The following is a 22530-nucleotide window of genomic DNA, read 5'->3' as shown; positions in this document are numbered from 1 at the left end:
ACACAGGGCCCCAAAGAAGGATCTAGAGAAAATACACAAGGAGTTAAAGGTGTCTGCAACTCTATAGATGAAACAGCAATATGAACTACCCAGTACCCTACAGAACTGTGTTTCTAGTTGCATATGTAGCAAAGAATGGCCTAGGTGGCCATCAATGGGAGGAGAGGCCCTTGGTCTTGTGAAGATCATATGCTCCAGTACAGGGGAATGCTAGGGCCAGGAAGCAGGAGTCAGCGGGTTGGGGAGCAAGGTGAGGGGAGGGTATAGGGGACTTTTGTGATAGCATTTGAAATGTAAATAAAGAAAATATCTAATAAAAGTATATAAAAAGAAAGAAAGAGAGAGAGAGAGCGAGAGAGAGAGAGAAAGGAGGGAAGGAAGGAAGGAAGGAAGAGAGAGAGAGAGAGAGAGAGAGACAGAAAGAAAGAAAGAAAGAAAGAAAGAAAGAAAGAAAGAAAGAAAGAAAGAAAGAAAGAAAGAAAGGAAGGAAGGAAGGAAGGAAGGAAGGAAGGAAGGAAGGAAGGAAGGAAGGAAGGAAGGAAGGAAGGAAGGAAGGAAGGAAGAATTTTAATCACTAATGGAAGTCTGTCTTGAAGATTTAATTCAACGAATTAATTCTTCCAAAAAGTATCTTCTTATCTAGAGTAAATACAACTATTCATGTCCATACTGTGTGCTTATTGTGTGCTTACCTATCTTATAAGAGATAAGAAAAGAGAGGAGAATGAATAAATCTTAGTCTTCTGGCTCCAAGGGCACACAGTCATAAATATAGTGGGATGGGATGAGTGGTAAGAAATTTTCTGTTAAAGAATGAGTAAGTTTGCATGATACATGAATGGGACAGAGACATGTTCACAAGGTGATAGCTGTAATATCCCTTGGAGTATAAGTAGAAGATAAAAGGGCAGGAGGTGTGGTGGGCTTACTGTAAAACAAATGAGTTCTGCATTCATAAGTTATGATAGCATAGAAGAGTGTGGCATAACCACTGAACAAGACATTTACTGATTTAGTGTAGTTTGAGGAAGGCTTCCTATAGGAGTAAGGCTTGAGAAATGGTGAAAAATCAATTGTTCCATTAATATAAAGCATGGAAAAATCTGTCTTGAAAACTGTGGGAAACTATCTTGCACTACTAAACACAGACAAGATCAGAGTTGCATTTCAGAAAAGTCCCTCTAATATCAGTGGGAGGGATGGAGGCATTAGAGCCCATTAGTTTTGGTCTTATAGAACTATTACAATATTCAAAACAAAGTGATTTACTATAAGTCACCATTCATACACTAGAATAAGTTCTTACTTTACTCAGTGGCCTATGGTTAGGAAGAAAAATTAAATCACTAGGATAAGTCAACTGAATAGTAATGTTATTAAGAAATGAAAAGACAATGGCAAAACTTGGTTGAAGAGATGAAGTGTAGGGAGTTAGGTACTATGAGGAATAACAGATATTAAGGACATCTTCTTTTTCATTATTACTCCTTAGTCCCATGTTTATGCTATATGACAAAGAAAATTATTTGTGGGCTACAAATCACAAGTACTCTTTGAAAGCAGAGTGTTGTCAAGCTGGTGGCAGAAATGGAAGAGAATGGTGTGGGTGGAGTTAAAAGGGGAAATTTGTGTCTGGCTTTGGAGATAAAAGAAGTCATGTGGCAAGAAACTACAGGCACTTTATTTCTCTGTCTATGTCTCTGCCACTCTGTGTCTCTGTGTATCTCCATCTCTCTCTCTCTCTCTCTCTTGTGTGTATGTCTCTGTGTGTGTATAAATTGAAAATATGATTTAGTGTTATGAAGTTTCCTCTTACACTGTTTTATTGTGTCCATTAAGTTTGGGTATACTGTGCCTTCATTTTCTTTGAATTCTAGGAAGTCTTCAACTTCTTTCCTTATTTGACTTATTTCCTTATCTTGACCAACTTTTCATTCAGTAGGGAGTTGTTCCATTTCCATAAGTTTGCAAACTCTCTGCTGTTTCTGTGGTTGTTGACAGCCAGAAACTTTTTATTCATTAGTGATTTGTTCAATTTTCACAAGTTTGTAAACTTTCTGTTCATATCGAGCAACTTCTCATTCAGTAGAGAGTTCTTTAGTTTCCATAAGTTTGGAAGCTTTTTGTTCTTTCTGTTGTTCATATCCAGCTTTAATTCGTGGTGGTCTGATAGGATGAAGGAAGTTATTTCAATTTTCTTGTATCTGTTGAGAACTACTTTGTGTCCAAGTATGTGGTCAGTTTTGGTGAAAAGTCAAAGGTTCTTAGAAATAGGTATGTCCTTCTGTATTTGGGTGAGATGTTCTACACATATCTGTTAGGTACATTTTGCTTTTTTGTTTAGTTTTTGTCTAGATGATCTGTGTATTGGTAAGACTTGGGTATTAAATACCATATGGGAAAATGATTGTCTGATTAAAAGATTCATTATTACTAAATATAAATCAATATGATGGAGGTCATATATTTTTTTCATAAAGATGTGAGATATTTTAAGTAAAGAAATACAAGACTGAATACAGTCTGGGAAATAATTCAAATTCTGCCAGATTTCACCCAGTAGCTGATAAAAACAGAGGCAGAGATCCACAGCCAAACATTATGAGGATCTTAGAAAATCTTGTGGAAAAAGAGGAGGAAGGATTTAAAGAGCCAGAGAGGTCAAGGGCATTACAAGAAAACCTACAGAATCAAATAACTCTGGGCCCACAGGGGCTCACAGAAGACCAAACCACCAGCCAGAGAGCATGCCTGTTATGGACCAAGACCCTATGGACATATGTAACAGTTTTGCAGCTGGATCTTCATATGGGATCCCCAACAGTAGGATCAGGGGAAGTTTATGATGCTGTTGCATAGATTTGGATCCCTTTCCCCTAACTGGACCATCTTGCCTAGCCTCAATAAGAGAAGATGTGCCCAGTCATACTATAGTCTGATGTACCAAGGCAGGCTGATATCCATGGGAGATCTCACCTTCCCTGAAGAGAAAGTGAGAAATATGAAGGAGAGGTGAGAGGAAAGGACTGGGAGGAGAAGGAGTGGAAGTTTCTTTTGGAATGTAAAGTAAATAATAATAATAAAGAAAATTGAAAGGGAATGAATTGCAATCATTATTGAGAGGGCGAATGTGTAATTTAAACTGTAATAGTGTTTCTTTTATGAACTTGGGTGCCATGTGCTTGGTACATAGATGCCAAGAGTTGCAGTGTCTTCTTGGTTGATTTCCCATTTGATGGGAATGTAATGTCCTTTCTATCTCTTCCTATTAATTTGGTTTGAAGTCTATTTTGTCAGATATTAAAATGGCTACACTGGCTTGTAACTTGTGTCCATTTGCTTGGACTATCTTTTCCATCCTTTTACCCAGAAGTGATATCTCTCCTGCAGTTAAGGTATATTTCTGGGATGCAGCAGAAAGATGGATTTTTGAAGTCTGTGTCTTTTTAACTGGGGAATTTAGACCATTGATGTTGAGAGTAATCAATGAGCAACATTTGTTGATTACTATTATTGTGTTGTGGTGTGCATTCCTCTACTCCCTTCTTTTGATTTTCTGTTTGTATGTTTGTTCATAGTGTTTTCTTGGGTGTGGTTAGCCTATTCATGGTGAAGCTTTTGTTCTAGTATCTTCTGTAGAGCTGGACTTGAGATTGATACTGCTTAAGTTTTGTTTTATCATGGCATGTCTTTCTTTCTCCAACTACTTTTGAAGTTCTGAATTCTAAAGAGTCAGCTCATCAAAAGTATGTTTGAATCTGATAAAGATATTCAGGTTCTAGGCAATACATATATACTCTAATAATACAAATCAAAGCATATATGAAAAGGAATACTGATAAGCTTATTATTCTATTATCTCATATCTTCCTTCTAATACTTGGAATTCCTCATATATAGTTGGTTTAATTATGCCCTGATACAGAGAGTTGAATACAACAAATACAGTAAGGTATTTGACCAAAGGCCAAATATCTATGTATAATTATTGAAAAAAAAAGGCACAATGGTCTTTCTCATTTCCAAAGCACTTCCCAAGTGAAAAGCACTATGAAATAGGTCAACACTGGAGGATTTAGTTGGGCATGTTGCTGTATGTCTTTAATCCCACCAACTCAGAAAGTGGAGCTCTGGAAGTTCTATGACAGCCTGACCTCCAAAGTGAGTTCTTAGAAACCCAATACTATGTAGAGAGACCATGTCTCAAAATAAATAGCTAAAAGGAATGGAATATTCAGACAAAGGTTTCCACAGAATCCTTCCCATGCATTCTGGAACCTAAATCAAACTAAAATTATTTAAAAGAGAATCTACTTCCTAGATATCCATTATCTACTATCCTTTGGAATGCTAGTCATTTAAAGACAAAGCAAACTAAGTTAACAGTAGCACTGCTAATACAGTCTAGTGTCCTTTAGAATACCTTTCCTGATGGAAATTATAATCTGAGGTTGTAAAGAATCACCATGGAGAAGGCAAGTATCAGTGGTCCAACCAGAAACCATTGGGCCTCTGTTACATGATGGAGAAGTTACTTCTTGAATGTCTAGTTGAGAAGAACATGAGGAGGTACTACTGCTAGAACTTTCTAGTGGAGCACCATGAGAGAGGCATGCTGATATCATTGGAACTTTACTGTTAGTGAGTTCCTCCCTTCCATATGAGTTCCCTGTTAGTAAGCTTAACACTGTACCTGATAGTTCCTCTGATAGTTCCTCCTTTTCATACTACATCTGGGTAGTGTGCTTCTGTCTCTCATCAACCTACCCTACCAACTTAGCATAGCTAGACACTGGACACTCTTCTAGATTACAGAACAAAATCCTTACCAAATATGACTGAACATTGTACTTTTAAACCCATTTTCCCCAAACTCTCATAGAGATTGAAGTGCCACAAACCTAGGTAAAAATGTATTTGGAATATTTGTTCTGTTCTGTTAGATGCTGAATTTTCTTTACTTAGTTTAGAAAGTGTGACCATTAAAAATGTTAACAAAATTTTGACGTTATGTATAATTGCATATTGGTGAATCACTAAGTATGATTGCAGAACACCAAAAAGCATATTTAAGGTTCTATGTCCCTGGATTATTTCTCATACTGTTGCAAAACACAAAAATGCCCTTTACTAGATTTTAGATGTGCCAAATGAATCACCGTCTCTGATGCCAATGATTTGCCTAATTGCCATAAACTATGATTGATTGTAGTTTCAGTTCAAACAGGAATCAAAGATTGGTCTCCTCAAGAGATAATTGTATATGCATATCAGAGAGATGTCTGCCAATGGATAGACCTATTTGCTTGATAAATGCAGAAACAAAAAAAGAGCAGAATTTCCTTAGATATAAATTATCTAATAATGTCCTATTTGAACATATAGCTATGTACTTTAATGACTCAAGAGAAACTAAACATAAAAATCTGTAATTAGGCTGGAGAGATGGGTCAGTGGTTAAGAGCTATGCTACACTAAGTTCACTTCCCAGCAACCACATAAAGGCTCAAAATCACCTATAACTCCAGTTTCAAGGGACCTTATTCCCTTTTGTGACCTGCATGGGTTTCTGCACACATGTGGTATACATACATATACTCAGATAAACACACATACACATAAAATAAGGACATTTTTAATCTGTAAGCAAAACATGAATCCTATTTGTTGTCATTTATGTGTGTTCAGTGTCCAGGGTGTGTTATACATCATTGCTTCAGCACCTGTCCCCACCATACATCGCTGTTTTTGCCTGCAGACAAGATATGGGATGAATAGAAGTGCTCATTTAATTAAAAGGGCCTCTATTTTTTCCAGCAACACACATAGATGATGTGTATATTCATTTCCTGTTTTTTCCAAGCACCTGGTAAAGTGCTTTTCCTCAAGTTAATGTGCACCACCAGTAAAGTCTTAGGATAGACCATCAGCCATTTTCCTATAGGCTACTGATGACACTGACTGCATTTGAGCTTCAATCATTTCTTTGTTTCAGAGTTGAAGGAAAAGAGTATTTATACATAAGCTGTTCTTGGTTGTAAAAAACCTGATTTCCATACCAATGAATGGCCCAATTTATAGTTCAACAAAAATGACTTATCCTTGGCAAAAGGGATATATGTCATCCAACAAAGAGGCTGATTCAAGAAAGTCCCACTGCCTGTCACAACCTGGTTTAGAAGGCAAATGAAGAACAGACTTCTGGATTGAAAAGGGGGAAGAAAGATATTTAAGATCATTTCTCCTTCTCGTTCCCTCCTCTTCTCTCTCACTCAAATGTTGACAAATTCATTCATTTCACTAAGATTCACACACACACACACACAAACACACACACACACACACACACACACAGAGAGAGAGAGAGAGAGAGAGAGAGAGAGAGAGAGAGAGAGAGAGAGAGAGAGAGAAAATGTGTTGGGGGTTATGGAAATGGCTCAATGATTTCTGTGTAATATGAGGACCTGAGTTTTGAACCACAGCATACACTTAAAAATGTGAATATGGCAGAGTATATCTAGAATCCCAGCCCTGATAGGCAGATATGAGAGTATTTCTGAAGTTCACTAGCTAGCCTGTCTAGGTGATCAGTGAGCTCTAGGCTTAGTGAGAGACCTTACCTCAAAAAAATCATGCAGAAATAGATTGAGGAAGACATGCACTATCTATCTAGCTCTGGCTTTCCTATGTGGGTACACACATTATCATATTCTTTCATTAATATGAACATCCACACATCTAGAATCTAGAAAGCCTATTTTATATTTTCTATCCAATTCTTCATAATTTTGTAACTACCTTTGTTCTTTGGTTCTCTGGAATATTTTTTTGATTTCTTGTACTTCCAAAGATACATCATCTTGTACTTCAAGAGGTACATACAAAAAATACATTCCTTTTCCCTGTCTCTAATGGCAAATTCATAAATCAAAAGTCTTACTGCAAGGATCTCAAGGGAATAGGAAATAGAAGACTCCGGAAGAAAACATCCTCTCATTTTCCATCACCTTTTACAATATAAATTCATGACAAGACTAAAAGCAATGAGTTGCCGCTTATCGCCTTAAAATTAAACTATTTTTTCAAATATATCTTAGCCACCATCATGAGCATAATGATGCTCCATAGTTTTTCAAATGACATATCAATGAGCTAAGAAGAAAAGCTAATTTAGCATCAGACAATATAAATGGCTATACATGCATTATCAGATTTTCTGTTCCCACTGATTATCTGATGTGCATTCTGCAAGCCTCTGTATCTTATAGATAGGGAAACTGAGATTCAGGTAGGTTGAAATATGTAGCAGGAAGAATATTTTGGTTTTTCTTTAGATTCTCTCAGAACATTTCTTATTCCTCAACTTTTCAAATGAGTCACTATTTTGAATGATTAGTGCTCATGATACTATGAGAACAAAATTTCTCCTAGGTGTTGCATCTTTGTATAAAAATGTTATACATGCCGCTGGGCATGTTCGTGCACTTGGGAGGCAGAGGCAGGCGAATTTCTGAATTTGAGGCCAGCCTGGTCTACAGAGTGAATTCTATGACAGCCAGGGTTATACAGAGAAACCCAGTTTCGAAAAAAAAAAAAAAAATATATATATATATATATATATATATATATTATGATCCATATATGCCATGTGTTAGCAATGTTACAAGATATCCTTAAGACCTTGACTACATTTTCCTTTTCTGCCTATTTTGTGAGCAGCAATGTTTCAAGGGCACTAAGTGTGCCTTACCAATGGCTGTCATATCCCAAGAATTAGGTGAACATTTCATGAGAGCTTGAAACTTTACTGTTGATATCGAGTTCTTCTTGATGCCACTTATGGGTAAGTATAATTAAGAATAACCTTGTATCTTCTTTCTTACACAAGAAGGATAAGTAGATCAAAGCAACTTATAGGCAAAACTCTCTCCTAAGAGCCATACTAATACACACTCTTTCTAACTTTCCATACTCACTGAGCTACACTTGCATTGGTCTTACTTTGGCTGTAAAATACACTGAGCATTTTTCTGCTTCAGGTTCATCCACATTCCAGTTTCTCAGCTCATACTACTCTTAGCCATCTTTATATTACACATTATAGCTTGCTCTCCTAATTACTCTAATTGGATTTGTAAATAAAGTAACTTTCTTTACTATTTTGGCCCTTCACTTCCTTTTCAGCTATTTGCTTGTTGTTTTGTGGCCTCCTTATTATATATTTCCATTTAAACATTTTAATGGCCTTTTAATTAGTTTTCTTTGTCTGATTCCTCCACTAGTGATCAAAGAACATAAAGACTTATTTGTCTTATTTGCCATGGTATTACAGTTAATTAGTCTTTTGCGTGCATTGGAAAGAGTTAGTGAATATTAAAAACATTGACTGAGCCTTCCAGTTTCCATCTGTCTTAGTTAGGGTTTTACTGCTGTGAACAGACACCATGACCAAAGGCAAGTCTTATAAAAAATATTTAATTGGGGCTGGCTTACAGGCTCAGAGGTTCAGTTCATTATCATCAAGGTGAAAGCATGGCAGTATCCAGGCAGGCATGGCACAGGCAGAGATGAGAGTTCTACGTCTTCATCAAAAGACTGTTAGTGGAAGACTGACTTCCAGTCACCTTGGGTGAGAGTATTGAGCCCATACCCACAGTGAGACACCTACTCCAACCAGGTCACACCTATTCCAACAAGGCCACACCTTCAAATGGTGCCACTCCCTGGTGCAAGAATATACAAACCATCACACCATCTGTGCCCTGAAGCTGACCATGTGCCACAGCTCTTCATACCCAAATCCCATAGGGAGAGCTGGTCTCCCAAGAGTGCTGACACAACTGAGAGTACAGGGGAGACCAACACTTCTGCTCAAATTCCTGGCCCAAGAGGAACCCCCTAACCCCCCGAGCCTTCAGGACACAAACTAAGGAGCAGCCTAGGACACGAACCTTCTGGTTTCCATCTGTGACCTGGAGCTGAACCAGTGCCATAGCTCTCCATACTCAAATTCTGCCCAGAAAGAACTAATCTCCAAGGAGTGTTAACACACAGGCTTACAGGAGGGACAAGCCACAGTCAGAGACAGCAAGACCAGCTAACACCAGAGATAACCAGATGGCAAGAGTCAAGCACAAGAACATAAGCAACAGAAACAAAGGGTACTTGGCATCATCAGAAACCCTTTCTCCCACCACAGCAAGCCCTGTATACCCCAACACACCAGAAAAGCAAGACTCTGATTATTGGGAACAAAAAAGGGGGCCCTGTGGAAAAGTGTGGAGAAAAGGGGGCCTAACATCTGGTCAGAGTTCATGTGCTCTGGGCAGGTGGACTCAGGCAGAACTGCTGGACGCTTTTCCACTTGGCCCTGGGTGAGCATGCCTGTCACACGCAGCATCGGGGTGGAAAAGGGGCAGCCCCCAACCTGGGACCCTGGAACTACCTTGCTAAAGTCCCAGGGTTGTAGGAGAGAGGGAATAGGGGAAGAAGTTCCCAACACTGACCAGAGTGCACAGCGGGTATAGATGGAACAGAGCCTCTCTATAGTTTAAGAGATTTATTATAGAAATGCAGGGGGAAAGAGAGAGGGAGAGAGAGAGAGACAGAGACAGAGACAGAGTCAGAGACAGAGAGACAGAGAGGGAGGAAAGCCTAGAGAGAAAGGGAGAGAAAGAGGAGAGGAGAAGAGAAGACAAAGGGAAAGGGAAGAAGAGAGAGAAGTGAGAGGTGACAGGACAAAGGAGTAAGAGTAAGAGTAAGAGAGTGAGGTGGGGGCCTTACAGCCCCTTTTTATGGTATTCACTGTTGCTAGGTACCTGGGGAGGAGTTCAGCCTGAAGGTCAGAAGCTTGGGCCATTGCTTATGTGGCTACTAACCATGCTTCTCTTGTGGGGGCTGTGGGAGGTGGTACCTTAGGCAGGGACCAGAGTTCCAGGAGCATGAGGGAACACCTACCTTTTCATGAAGGTGAATTATGAACATCAGGGTTCAGACCTCAGCTCAACTGGATACCAGCCTGCAATTCCCCACATCTGATTTAAAATCATATCTTGTGATGATGATATTATGTTATTGCTGATGCACTTGGTTGCATTCTAGGGAATGAAGGTAAGTATTTATTGTTAAAGACACCATGTACTTTATGCTTAGTGCCCTTCAGAGATGGGACCTGGAGGATCTGAAATGATAGCTTCTTTCCTGAGTATTAGGTTTCATAGAACTGAAAGGTGCTAAGCAAGTTTCCAAGAGAATGAAGCAACAAATAGTACTCTCAAGATTTGATGCCTATGAACTAAAACAATGACCAGTGTGGGTATGTGTTTCAGACTTGCTGATAGGGTATTGGAGCAATATACATATGCAGCTTTCTTCTTTGCCACAGAGGTGCTAGGCTCGTGGAACACCAACATGCCTCTGGTTGGGGGACAGTGAAACAGTCTAAAATAGGGGTCCCAGCCTGCATTTCTTTTTTTTTTATTAGATATTTTCTTCAATTTCATTTCAAATGCTATCCCGAAAGTCCCCTATACCCTCCCTCCACCCTGTTCCCCTACCCACCCACTCCTACTTCTTGGTCCTGGCGTTCCCCTGTACTGGGGCATATACAGTTTGCAAGACCAAAGGGCTGCTATTTGCAATGATGGCCAACTAGGCCATCTTCTGCTACATATGCAGCTAGAGACATGAGCTGTGGGGGTACTGATTAGATCATATTGTTGTTCCACCAATAGGGTTGCAGACCCTTTCAGCTCCTTGGGTGCTTTCTCTAGCTTCTCCATTGGGGGCCCTGTGTTCTATCCTATAGATGACTGTGAACATCCACTACTGTATTTGCCAGGCATTGGCATAGCCTCACAAGAGACAGATATATCAGTGTCCTTTCAGCAAAACCTTGCTGGCATATACAATAGTGTCGGTGTTTGGTGGCTGATTATAGGATGGACCCCCGGGTGGAGTAGTCTCTGGATGGTCCATTCTGCTATATTAAATTATTACATATTATACATATTAAAGAAAAAGAGGTCATGAGCCTGAAAGAGAGCAAGGGGATTCATGTGGGGTTGGAAGAAGAAAAGGAAAGAGGAAAACGCTGACACCATTGCATATACTGGCAAGATTTTGCTGAAAGGACCCTGACATAGCTGTCTCTTGTGAGACTATGCCGGGGCCTAGCAAACACAGAAGTGGATGCTCACAGTCAGCTATTGGATGGATCACAGGGCCCCCAATGGAGGAGCTGGAGGAAGTACCCAGGGAGCTGGGGGGATCTGCAACCCTATAGGTGGAACAACAATATGAACTAACCAGTACCTCGGAGCTCTTGACTCTAGCTGCATATGTATCAGAAGATGGCCTAGTAGGCCATCACTGGAAAGAGAGGCCGCTTGGTCTTGCAAACTTTATATGCCCCAGTACAGGGGAACGCCAGGGCCAAGAAGCGGGAGTCGGCGGGTGGGGGAGTGGGTGTGGGAGGGTGTGGGAGGGTGTGGGGGACTTTTGGGATAGCATTGGAAATGTAAATGAAATAAATACCCAATGATATATATATATATATATATATATATATATATATATATATATATATATATATGAAAAGGAAAGAGGAGATAATACAATTACACATTTACTTCTAAAAATTAAAAGAAAACAGTATTTTTTTAAAAGAAGGCAAACTGAGGAAGTATCTTTTAAAATATGAAACATAAAATAAAGATTTTCACTTCTAATGCATGATGACAGTAACCTCTCTTGTGCTTCAAAGTTTTTCCAACTTAAAGAAATTCAATCTTCAGAAAAAAAAATACTTTTGGAGATAGTTACATTCTAATCCTTGATCCTGAGCAGGAAATAGTCTTGCACTGCTACAATTTGATCTGGTGCAAGGAGTGACTGTTAAGAAGTATCCACACTTACAGAATTAAAACACAAGTGAAACCACTTATACCTTCAAAAATCTACTTAAGTGCTGTTTTCCTCAATACACATTTGCCAAATAGAAAGTCTAGCAAAGCAGCCATCTAATTTTACCCTGAACTGTCACATTTAATCCTCCTAGAAATCCTATCACAAAAGTATTCCATTAAATCTATTTTAGAGGTCAGGAGAAAGAAGCTTGCTAATGGTAAGTAACTTGAAAAGCTATGCATCTAACCTAAAGCAGGGTTGGGATAGGAATGTTTGTGGTCTGGTCACAAAGCGTTGCATTATTCTCATTTTGTAAATGTCTCTATACAAATAAAAAATCTCCTGGGCCTGCAGGAAGGGATTGCTCTGTAATCAAGAGGGTGTGATTTCTACCTCCAGAACCTACATAGAGACAGGCATGACAGAGTGACATACACTGATAATCTGAAGACAGAAGAAGTAGAGACTCATGGATCTCTGGAGTTCACTGGCCAACCTAGACTAAGCAATAAACTCCAAGTCCTAGTCAGAGATCCTGTCTCAATACACTCAAATCATTCCATGCACACAAAGATTTCCTGAGTTTTAGTCCCTATATACAAATTAGCCCAACATGGGGGTATTTCTGTTAAAGTGCCTATTCATATCTCCTTTAAATTATTTAAAGGTATAGTTTCTGATTTTCTTCTTATTTCCTTTGTTTCTGTCCTGGGATACATTAGGAATGTGTCCCAGAACAGTGGCTCTCAAGCACAATCCACAGGACTAAAGCATAAACATCCCTTGAAAGCTTATTAGATATGTTAGTTCTCAGAACTCCAGACAGAATCACTGAATCAGAATCATCAGCAGGTAGAATAGGCCTATTGATTTGTATTTTAACAAAACTTAAGCTATTTCTTTTGTATTATTTTATATATTTTATCTTATGTATATGTGTGATTTGCATCTGTGTACAAATGTGTACCACATGTATACAGTGCCTCACTGGCTTGAAGATGGCATCAGAACCCTTGGAACTGGAATTACAGACAGTTGTGGAGCAGCCTTGTGAGTGCTGGGAACTCTGAGAAAAGAAGTAAATTGGAAGACTAAGGTCCCACGGAAGAGAAGCAAGCATAATCAACTGCTGAGCCACATCTCCAGTGCCTAGTGGGGTTTCTGATACGTGTTCAGATTTGAGAACCACTGGTGTCTGGACTACCTCCAATTTAAACCCAGCTGGAAAGTAATCACCCATCGAAAAACAATGGCTCAGATTGAGGTGATTCAATTGTTTCTCTTGATTAAAATCCAATAATGGAATACAATTAGAGATTTATTTTCTTAAAAATGAGACAAGGCCTTGGGAAAGGCTCAATTCAAGTACCAGCAATTTGTCTCATAAAATCTTAACAAAATTATCTGACCTTAATCCACTCCTTCAAAAAAAAATCCCCAAAGGGTCATGTATTGATTTCCTTTGCATTTAAGTGTGCAGAATAACTTAGTGCTTCATGTCTTTTCTCTTGCTAAGTAAAGACTTCTCATTTTCTTCACAGTGTCACAGCTCACTACTCATACTAAACTATGGTCAAGTATAGGTAGCTTCAAGTATCAAATTTTACAACAGATTTGTATTTTCAAGCCCACTTTACAGCCTTTTACTTATTCCTATACCTAAACTTGATTTTCAGTTGGTCACATGAATAACAAGAAAATTCATTAAAAAAAAACATTTTAACTAGTTTTATTCCTCCATATATCTTGATCATACTCAACCATCATTACTTTTTCCTTTTCTTTTTTTATTATTTTCTTTATATACATTTCAAATGCTATCCCAAAAGTTCCCTATATCCTCCTCCAGCCCTGCTCCCCTACCCACCCACTCCCACTTCTTGCCCTGGCGTTCCCCTGTACTGGGGCATATAAAGTTTGCAGTACCAAGGGGCCTCTCTTTCCAGTGATGGCCAACCAGGCCATCTTCTGCTACATATGCAGCTAGAGACACGAGCTCCGGGGGTACTGGTTAGTTCATTTTGTTGTTCCACCTATAGGGTTGCAGACCCCTTCAGTTCCTTGGGTGCTTTCTCTAGCTTCTACATTGGGGGCGCTGTGTTCCATCTTATAGATGACTATGAGCATCCACCTCTGTAATCGCCAGGCACTGGAATAGCCTCATAAGAGGCAGCTTTATACCAGGGTCCCTTCATCAAAATCTTTCTGGCATACGCAATAGTGTCTGGGTTTTGGTGGCTGATTATGGGATGGATACCCAGGTGGGGTAGTCTCTGGATTATCCATCCTTTTTGTCTTAGCCTCAAACTTTGTCTCTGTAACTCCTTTCATGGGTATTTTGTTCCCTATTCTAGGGAGGAATGAAGTGTCCACCCGTTGGTCTTCCCTCTTCTTGATTTTCTTTTGAAAATTGTATCATGGGTGTTCTATGTTTCTGGGCTAATATCCTCTTATCAGTGAGTGCATATCTAATGACTTCTTTTGTGATTGTGCTACCTCACTAAGGATGATATGCTCCAGATACATCCATTTGTCCAAGAATTTGATAAATTCATTGTTTTTAATGGCTGAATAGTACTCCATTGTGTAAATGTACCACATTTTCTGTACCATTTTCTGTTGAGAGACATCTGGGTTCTTTCCAGCTTCTGGCTATTATAAATAAGGCTGCTATGGACATAGTGGAGCATGTGTCCTTATTACCAGTTGGAACTTCTTCTGGGTATATGCCCAGGAGAGGTGTTACTGGATCTTCTGGTAGTATTATGTCCAATTTTCTGAGGAACCTCCAGATTGACTTCTAGAGTAGTTGTACAAGCTTGCAATCCCACCAGCAATGGAGGAGTGTTCCACTCTGCCACATCCTCACCAGCATCTGTGGTCACCTTAATTTTTGATCTTAGCCATTCTGACAGTGTGAGGTTGAATCATAAGGTTGTTTTGATATGCACGTCCCTGATGATTAAAGATGTTGAACATTTTTTCAGGTGCTTCTCAGCCATTTGGTATTTCTCAGTTGAGAATTCTTTGTTTAGCTCTGTACCCCATTTCTAATGGGGTTATTTGAATTGCTGGAGTCCAGCTTCTTGAGCTCTTTGTATATATTTGATATAAGTCCCCTATCAGATTTAGGATTTGTAAAAATACTTTCTCAATCTGTTAGTGGCCTTTTTGTCTTATTGACAGTGTCATTTGCTTTACAGAAGCTTTGCAATTTTATGAGGAACCATTTGTCAATTCTTGATCTTACAGCCGAGCCATTGCTGTTCTGTTTAGGAATTTCTACCCTCTGCCGAAATCTTCGAGGTTTTCCCCTACTTTCTCCTCTATAAATTTCAGTGTCTCTGGTTTTATCTGGAGGGCTTTGATCCACTTAGATTTGAGCTTTGTACAAGGAGATAAGGATGGATCAATTCACATTCTTCTACATGATAAATGCCAGTTGTGCCAGCACCATTTGTTGAAAATGCTGTCTTTTTTCCACTGGATGGTTTTAGCTCCCTTGTCAAAGATCACGTTACCATAGGTGTATGGATTCATTTCTGAGTTTCAATTCTATCCCATTGATCTACCTGTCTGTCATTGTACCAGTACCATGCAGTTTTTTCACAATTGTTTTGTAGTATAGCTTAATGAGATGTTCTTTTATTGTTGAGAATAGTTTTTGCTATCTTAGGTTTTTTATTATTCCAGATGAATTTTCAAATTGCCCTTTCTATCTCAGTGAAGAATTGAGTTGGAATTTTGATGAGGATTGCATTGAACCTGTAGATTGCTTTCAGTAGGATAGCCATTTTTACTATATTAATCCTGCCAATCCATGAGCATGGGAGATCTTTCTGTCTTCTGAGATCCTCTTCAATTTCTTTCTTCAGAGACTTGAAGTTCATATCATAAAGATCTTATTTGTGATTATTGTGAAGGGTGTTGTTTTCCTAACTTCTTTCTCAGCATGTTTATTCTTTGTGTAGAGAAAGGCCAATGATTTGTTTAAGTTAATTTTATATCCACCTACTTCTCTGAAGCTGTTTATCAGGTTTAGAAGTTCTCTGGTGGAATTTTTGGAGTCACTTATATATACTATCATATAATCTGCAAATAGTGATATTTTGACTTCTTCTTTTCAAATTTGTATCCCCTTGACATCCTTTTGTTGTCGAATTGCTCAGGCTAGAACTTCAAGTATTATATTGAATAAGTAGGGAGAAAGTGGGCAGCCTTGTCTAGTCCCTGATTTTAGTGGGATTTCTTTGAGTTTCTCTCCATTTAGTTTGATGTTGGCTACAGGTTTGCTGTAGATTGCTTTTATTATCCTTAGGTATGGGCCTTGAATTCCTGATCTTTCCAAGACTTTTATCTGAAGGGGTGCTAGATTTTGTCAAATGCTTTCTCAGCATCTAATGAGATGATGATGTGGTTTTTGTCTTTGAGTTTGTTTAGATAGTGGATTACATTGATGGATTTCCATATATTAAACCATCCCTGCATCCCTGGGATAAAGCCTACTTGGTCATGCTGAATGATCATTTTGATGTGTTCTTGGATTCGGTTTTCGAGGATTTTATTGAGTATTTTTGTATTGATATTCATAAGGGAAATTGGTCTGAAGTTCACTTTCCTTTTTGAATCTTTGTGTGGTTTAGTTATCAGAGTAATTGTGGCTTCATAGAATGAATTGGGTAGAGCACCTTCTGTTTCTATTTTGTGGAATATTTGAGAAGAGTTGGAATTAGGTCTTCTTTGGAGGTCTGATAGAATTCTGCACTAAACCCATCTGGTCCTGGGCTTTTTTTTTTTTTTTGGTTGGGAGACTATGTATGACTGCTTCTATTTCTCTAGGGGAAACAGGACTGTTTAAATTGTTAATCTGATCCTGATTTAACCTTGGTCCTTGGTATCTGTCTAGGAAGTTGCTCATTTCATCCAGGTTTTCTAGTTTTGTTGAGTATAGCCTTTTGTAGTAGGATCTGATGAGGTTTTGGATTTCCTCAGGTTCTGTTGTTATGTCTCCTTTTTCATTTTTTATTTTGTTAATTAGGATACTGTCCCTGTGCCCTCTAGTTAGTCTGGGTAAGGGGTTATCTATCTTGTTGATTTTCTCAAAGAACCAGCTCCTGGTTTGGTTGATTCTTTGAATAGTTTTTTGTTTGTTTGTTTGTTTGTATCCACCTGGATGATTTCAGCCCTGAGTTTGATTATTTCCTGCCATCTACTCCTCTTGGGTGAATTTGCTTCCTTTAGTTTTAGAGCTTCTAGGTGTGTTGTCAGGCTGCTAGTGTATGCCCTCTCTAGTTTCTTTTTGTAGGCACTCAGGGCTATGAGTTTTCCTATTAGGGCTGCCTTCATTGTGTTCCATAAGTTCGGGTAAGTTGTGGCTTCATTTTCATTGAACTCTAAAAAGTCTTTAATTTCTTTCTTTATTTCATCCTTGACCAAGGAATAATTGAGTAGAGTGTTGTTCAGTTTCCACGTGAATGTTGGCTTTCTAATATTTGTTATTGAAGATTAGCCTTAGTCCGTGGTGATCAGATAGGATGCGTGGGATAATTTCAGTATTTTTGTATCTGTGGACGCCTTTTTTTGTGACCAAATATATGGTCAATTTTGGAGGAGGTACCATGTGGCACTGAGAAGAAGTGATACTCTTTTGTTTCAGGATAAAATTTTGTGTAGATATCTATTAAATCCATTTGTTTCATAATTTTGGTTAGTGTCGATGTCCATGCGTCTTTGTTTAGTTTCTGTTTCCAGAATCTGTCCATTGGTGAGTGTGAGTTGTTGAAGTCTCCCACTATTATTGTGTGAGATGCAGTGTGTGTTTTGATGCTCCTTGTATTTGGAGCATCGATATTCAGAATTGAGAGTTCATCTTGGTAGTTTTTACCTTTGATGAGTATAAAGTGCCCCTCCTAGTCTTTTTTGATAACTTTCGGTTGGAAGTCAATTTTATTCAATATTAGAATAGCTACTCCAGCTTGTTTCTTCAGACCACTTGCTTGGAAAATTGTTTTCTAGCCTTTCACTCTAAGGTAGTGTCTGTCCTTTTCCCTGAGGTGGGTTTCCTGTAAGCAACAAAATGTTGAGTATTGTTTGTGTAGCCAGTCTATTAGTCTATGTCTTTTTATTGGGGGAATTGAGTCCATTGATGTTAAGAGAAATTAAAGAAAAGTAATCATTGCTTCCTTTTATTTTTGTTGTTAAAGTTGGGATTCTATTCTTGCGGCTGTCTTCTTTTAGGTTTAAGGATTACTTACTAGCTTTTTGTAGGGTGTCATTTCTGTCCTTGTGTTAGTGTTTTCCCTTTATTATCCTTTGAAGGGCTGGATTTGTGGAAAGATATTGTGTGAATTTCATTTTATCATGGAATACTTTGGTTTCTCCATCTATGGTAATTGAGAGTTTTGCTGGGTATAGTAGCCTGGGCTGGCATTTATGTTCTCTTAGGGTCTGTATAACATCTGTCCAGGATCTTCTGGCTTTAATAGTCTCTGATAAGAAGTCTGGTGTAATTCTAATAGGCCTGCCTTTATATGTTGCTTGACCTTTTTCCTTTACTGCTTTTAATATTCTATCTTTTAGTGCATTTGTTGTTCTGATTATTATGTGTCGGGAGGAATTTCTTTTCTGGTCCAGTCTATTTGGAGTTCTACAGCCTTCTTGTATGTTCATGGGCATGTCTTTCTTTAGGTTTGGGAAGTTTTCTTCTATAATTTTGTTGAAGATATTTGCTAGCCCTTTAAATTGAAAATCTTCATTCTCATCTACTCCTATTATCCATAGGTTTGGTCTTCTCATTGTGTACTGGATTTCCTGGATGTTTTGAGTTAGGATCCTTTTGCATTTTGCATTTTCTTTGATTGTTGTGCTGATGTTCTCTATGGAATCTTCTGCACCTGAGATTCTCTCTTCCATCTCTTGTATTCTGTTGCTGATGCTCGCATCTATGGTTCCAGATTTCTTTCCTAGAGTTTCTATCTCCCGCATTGTCTCCCTTTGGATTTTATTTATTGTTTCTACTTCCCTTTTTATGTCTTGGGTGGTTTTGTTCAATTCTATCACCTGTTTGGTTGTGTTTTCCTTTAATCTTTTAAGGACTTCTACCTCTTTAGCAGTGTTCTCCTGTATTTCTTTAAGTGAGTTATTAAAGCCCTTCTTGATGTTCTCTACCAGCATCATGAGATATGATTTTAAATCCGAGTCTTGATTATCTGGTGTGTTGGGGTATTCAGGACTGGCTGAGGTGGGAGTGCTGGGTTCTGATGATGGTGAATGATCTTGGTTTATGTTAGTAAGATTCTTACGTTTGCCTTTCGCCATCTGGTAATCTCTGGAGTTAGTTGTTATAGTTGTCTCTGGTTGGAGCTTATTCCTTCTTTGATTCTGTTAACCTCTGTCAGCAGACCTGGGAGTCTAGCTCTCTCCTGAGTCTCAGTGATCAGAGTACTCTCTGCAGGCAAGCTCTCCTCTTGAAGGGAAGGTTCACAGTTATCTGGCATTCAGACCTGCCTCCTTGCTGAAGAGAAGGCCTGAAACAGGGCCTGCTCCAGAAGATGTGTTGCCCCTGCATTCTGCATGCTCACCTGCACAGACTGGTCTCTGAGGAACAGGGAACACAAGATGGCTCTCTCACCTTCTCTGGCAGTCAGAGCCCTCCCAGGCAGACACCTATTCTCTGGCAGGGATGGTGCACGGATGTCTGGAGCCCGAAATGGGTCTGTCCCAGAAGCTGCATTGCTTCTGCCTATCCCAGAAGCTGTGTCACTTCTGTAGTCTGCACTCTCACCTGAGCAGACAATTCTCTGAGGGATCCAGGACACAAGATGGCTCCCTCATCTGCTCTGGCAATGCCCTCCCAGGTGGACACCTCTCCTCTGGTGGGGAAGCTGCCTGGATGTCTGGAGCCAGAAACAGGGTCTGTCCCAGAAGCTGTGTCACTTCTGCCTGTCCCAGAAACTGTGTTGCTTCTGCAGTCAGTTTGCTCACCCTTCACAGTATGTGAGCTGACCTGTGCAGACTGGTCTCTATTTTTTCTTTCCATACTCCTACTTTCACTGAACCCTTTCTTTCCAAAGAGCCTGTCTCTGTCTGTCTCTGTCTCTCTGTCTCTGTCTGTCTGTCTCTGTCTGACTGTCTCTGTCTGTCTGTCTCTTTCTCTCTGTCTGCCCCTGTCTCTGTCTCTCAGTCTCTGTATATTTAGACTTCCTTACTTTGTGAGTATTAGTGTTTTACATACAGATATATATATATATATATATATATATATATATATATATATATATATGCACTATATGTGTGCTTGGTGCCTACAGAGGTCCAAAAAAGGTACTGTTCTGGAATGGGATTTGCAGGTGATTGTCAGTGATCACTATCACTGTGGGTGCTGCAAACCAAAACCACATCCTCTACTTGAGTAACAAATGCTCTATTAACTGATGAGTCTTATCTGCAAACATTACTCCCCACTCCACCCCCATCCCTACCCATCCACTTTTGTTGTATTTCCTTAGGGTTGCTTACATGAACAAGAATGATGGGTCATTTACAGAGCATAAGCAATTTCACTGTGTCTATGTTACCAAAATAATGGTACACCCTCTACTCACCCAGCAGCCATTACCTGTTAGGGGTTTCCCAGAGAAGGGCAGAGCCTCTTTAGCTACTCATGACCCTTCCATGATGGAATGTTAAGAGACCCAATCAAGTACAAGTAACCATAGCTGCTGTGAGTTTCCAAGTGCAAAGGGCACAACTTTTTCAGAAGAATGTTTTTCAGAACTCCTCCCTGTCCCCTGTCCTTTACAGCCTCTTTTATGATGATCTTAGCCCAGAAGGGGATGATACTGATGTTCCATTTAGGAGTGAGCATCCAGCCATCTCTTGTTCTCAGCACTTTGGTCAGTGATAAGTCTCTGCAGTGACTGCCACCCACCAACAGTTATTTTCATTCTCATCTCTGTACCCTTGCTTAATTTGCTTTCTCTTTTGGCAATTCCAACCCCACCATCATCCTCTACCCTGCTTCTTCTTATGACTAAAGTCTTACTATGACTTCTTCTTTTTGTTGTTTTGTTTTGTTTTTTTTTTTTGTTTGTTTGTTTTGTTTTTTGAGACAGGGTTTCTCTGTGTACCCCTGGCTGTCCTGGAACTCACTCTGGAGACCAGGCTGGCCTCAAACTCAGAAATCTGCCTGCCTCTGCCTCCCAAGTGCTGGGATTAAAGGCATGCAACACCACTGCCGGGTGTTTACTATGACTTTTATTGTCCATTTCAAATACTACATCAACTCTCATGCAAATTGCTTCCTGTAGTCAAAGCATGTTCTTCCTCTGAGGTTAAACTATTTACCATGTTCATGATCACTGGCATGTTTGTTGATGTTGATGAGCCTCAGCCTACTCTTCTGTAACAGGATAGCCAATGCTATGCTGGTGGAGAAGTGTTCTTTCTTTGTACCTCAGTAAGTGAGATGGTTACGTGGGAAAGCTCTTGCTGCACATGCCTGACAACTTGAGCTCAATTCTTAGAATGTACCCAAGGAGAAGGGAGAGAACTACTGATTCAATAAATCTTTCCTTTGACCTTCACATGTGCTCCTCCCCTACACTAACTGTAAATAACAAGAAACTGTACCTGTCTCACTAACAAACTTCTCAAACACCCCAAGCTACACTGACCTCTCACTTTGCTTTACTACTTTATCAGCCATTTATATAACATAATCTACTGACTGCTCTTCTGAAAAATCTTAAATCACTCCAGCTTCAAATGCAAAACTTCTGGGCATTCCCAGCATACTGCAATGGAAAGTTCTATATCAGACTTAATGTGGTAATTTACAGTCAAATTTCAGAGGCACTAAAAAGACAGTATAATATTTTTAGGCTATATAATGAAGGTGTATATAAAACATGAGCACATTATGTTGAGACTTAGGTTCATATATACCACATCTAAGTACCGAATTAGCAATATCAATGGTCCCTTATTATCTATTGCTTTGTAGCATCACTCATACTATGTGATATAGCTGGAACTATATCAGGATATCACAAAATCAGGGTTGGGGTCATTTGACTTCAGTTGTAAGCAACTGACGGGGGTACATAATCTCTAAGGGAAAACTTAAAAAACAACATACACCAGTATTTCATTTTTCTGCCTCAAAGAAAATGTTGAGCATGTAACACATTTCTAATAGCTGAGGTTTACATTTGTAGCTAAAAACCTTGAAATATATCAGAGGGAAATTAGGTTAGCAATCCCTTTCCATCCCAAAGAGATTGTGGAAGATAATTTAATCTTTTCTCAGAGGCTCAAGGCCATCATGACAAATGACAGTTATCATGCTATAAATACAGCTCATAGTCTCTATATAGGCTTCTCTCACTGCTTCTTATTATTGACTACCCATACTGCTGCTGCCACAAGCTTTACTCTAACAAATCTCTTCCCCAACCTATTTTCCAGCATCTCAACCCATTAACCAAGCATATTAAGTATATTTTAAAATGAAACAACTCAGGGTATGGAACCCTCAGAATGTCATTGTAACTATATGTATTTTATGCAGCAAATCCCAAATCACGGCCTTTAAAATTCTCTTACTTACTTTGGGGTCCAATG

This window comes from Mus caroli, unplaced genomic scaffold, assembly GCF_978045245.1.
Source record: "Mus caroli unplaced genomic scaffold, Mus_caroli_1 scaffold_5, whole genome shotgun sequence".
In the NCBI taxonomy this organism is placed as follows: Eukaryota; Metazoa; Chordata; class Mammalia; order Rodentia; family Muridae; genus Mus; species Mus caroli.
This window is presented reverse-complemented; position numbering follows the sequence as displayed.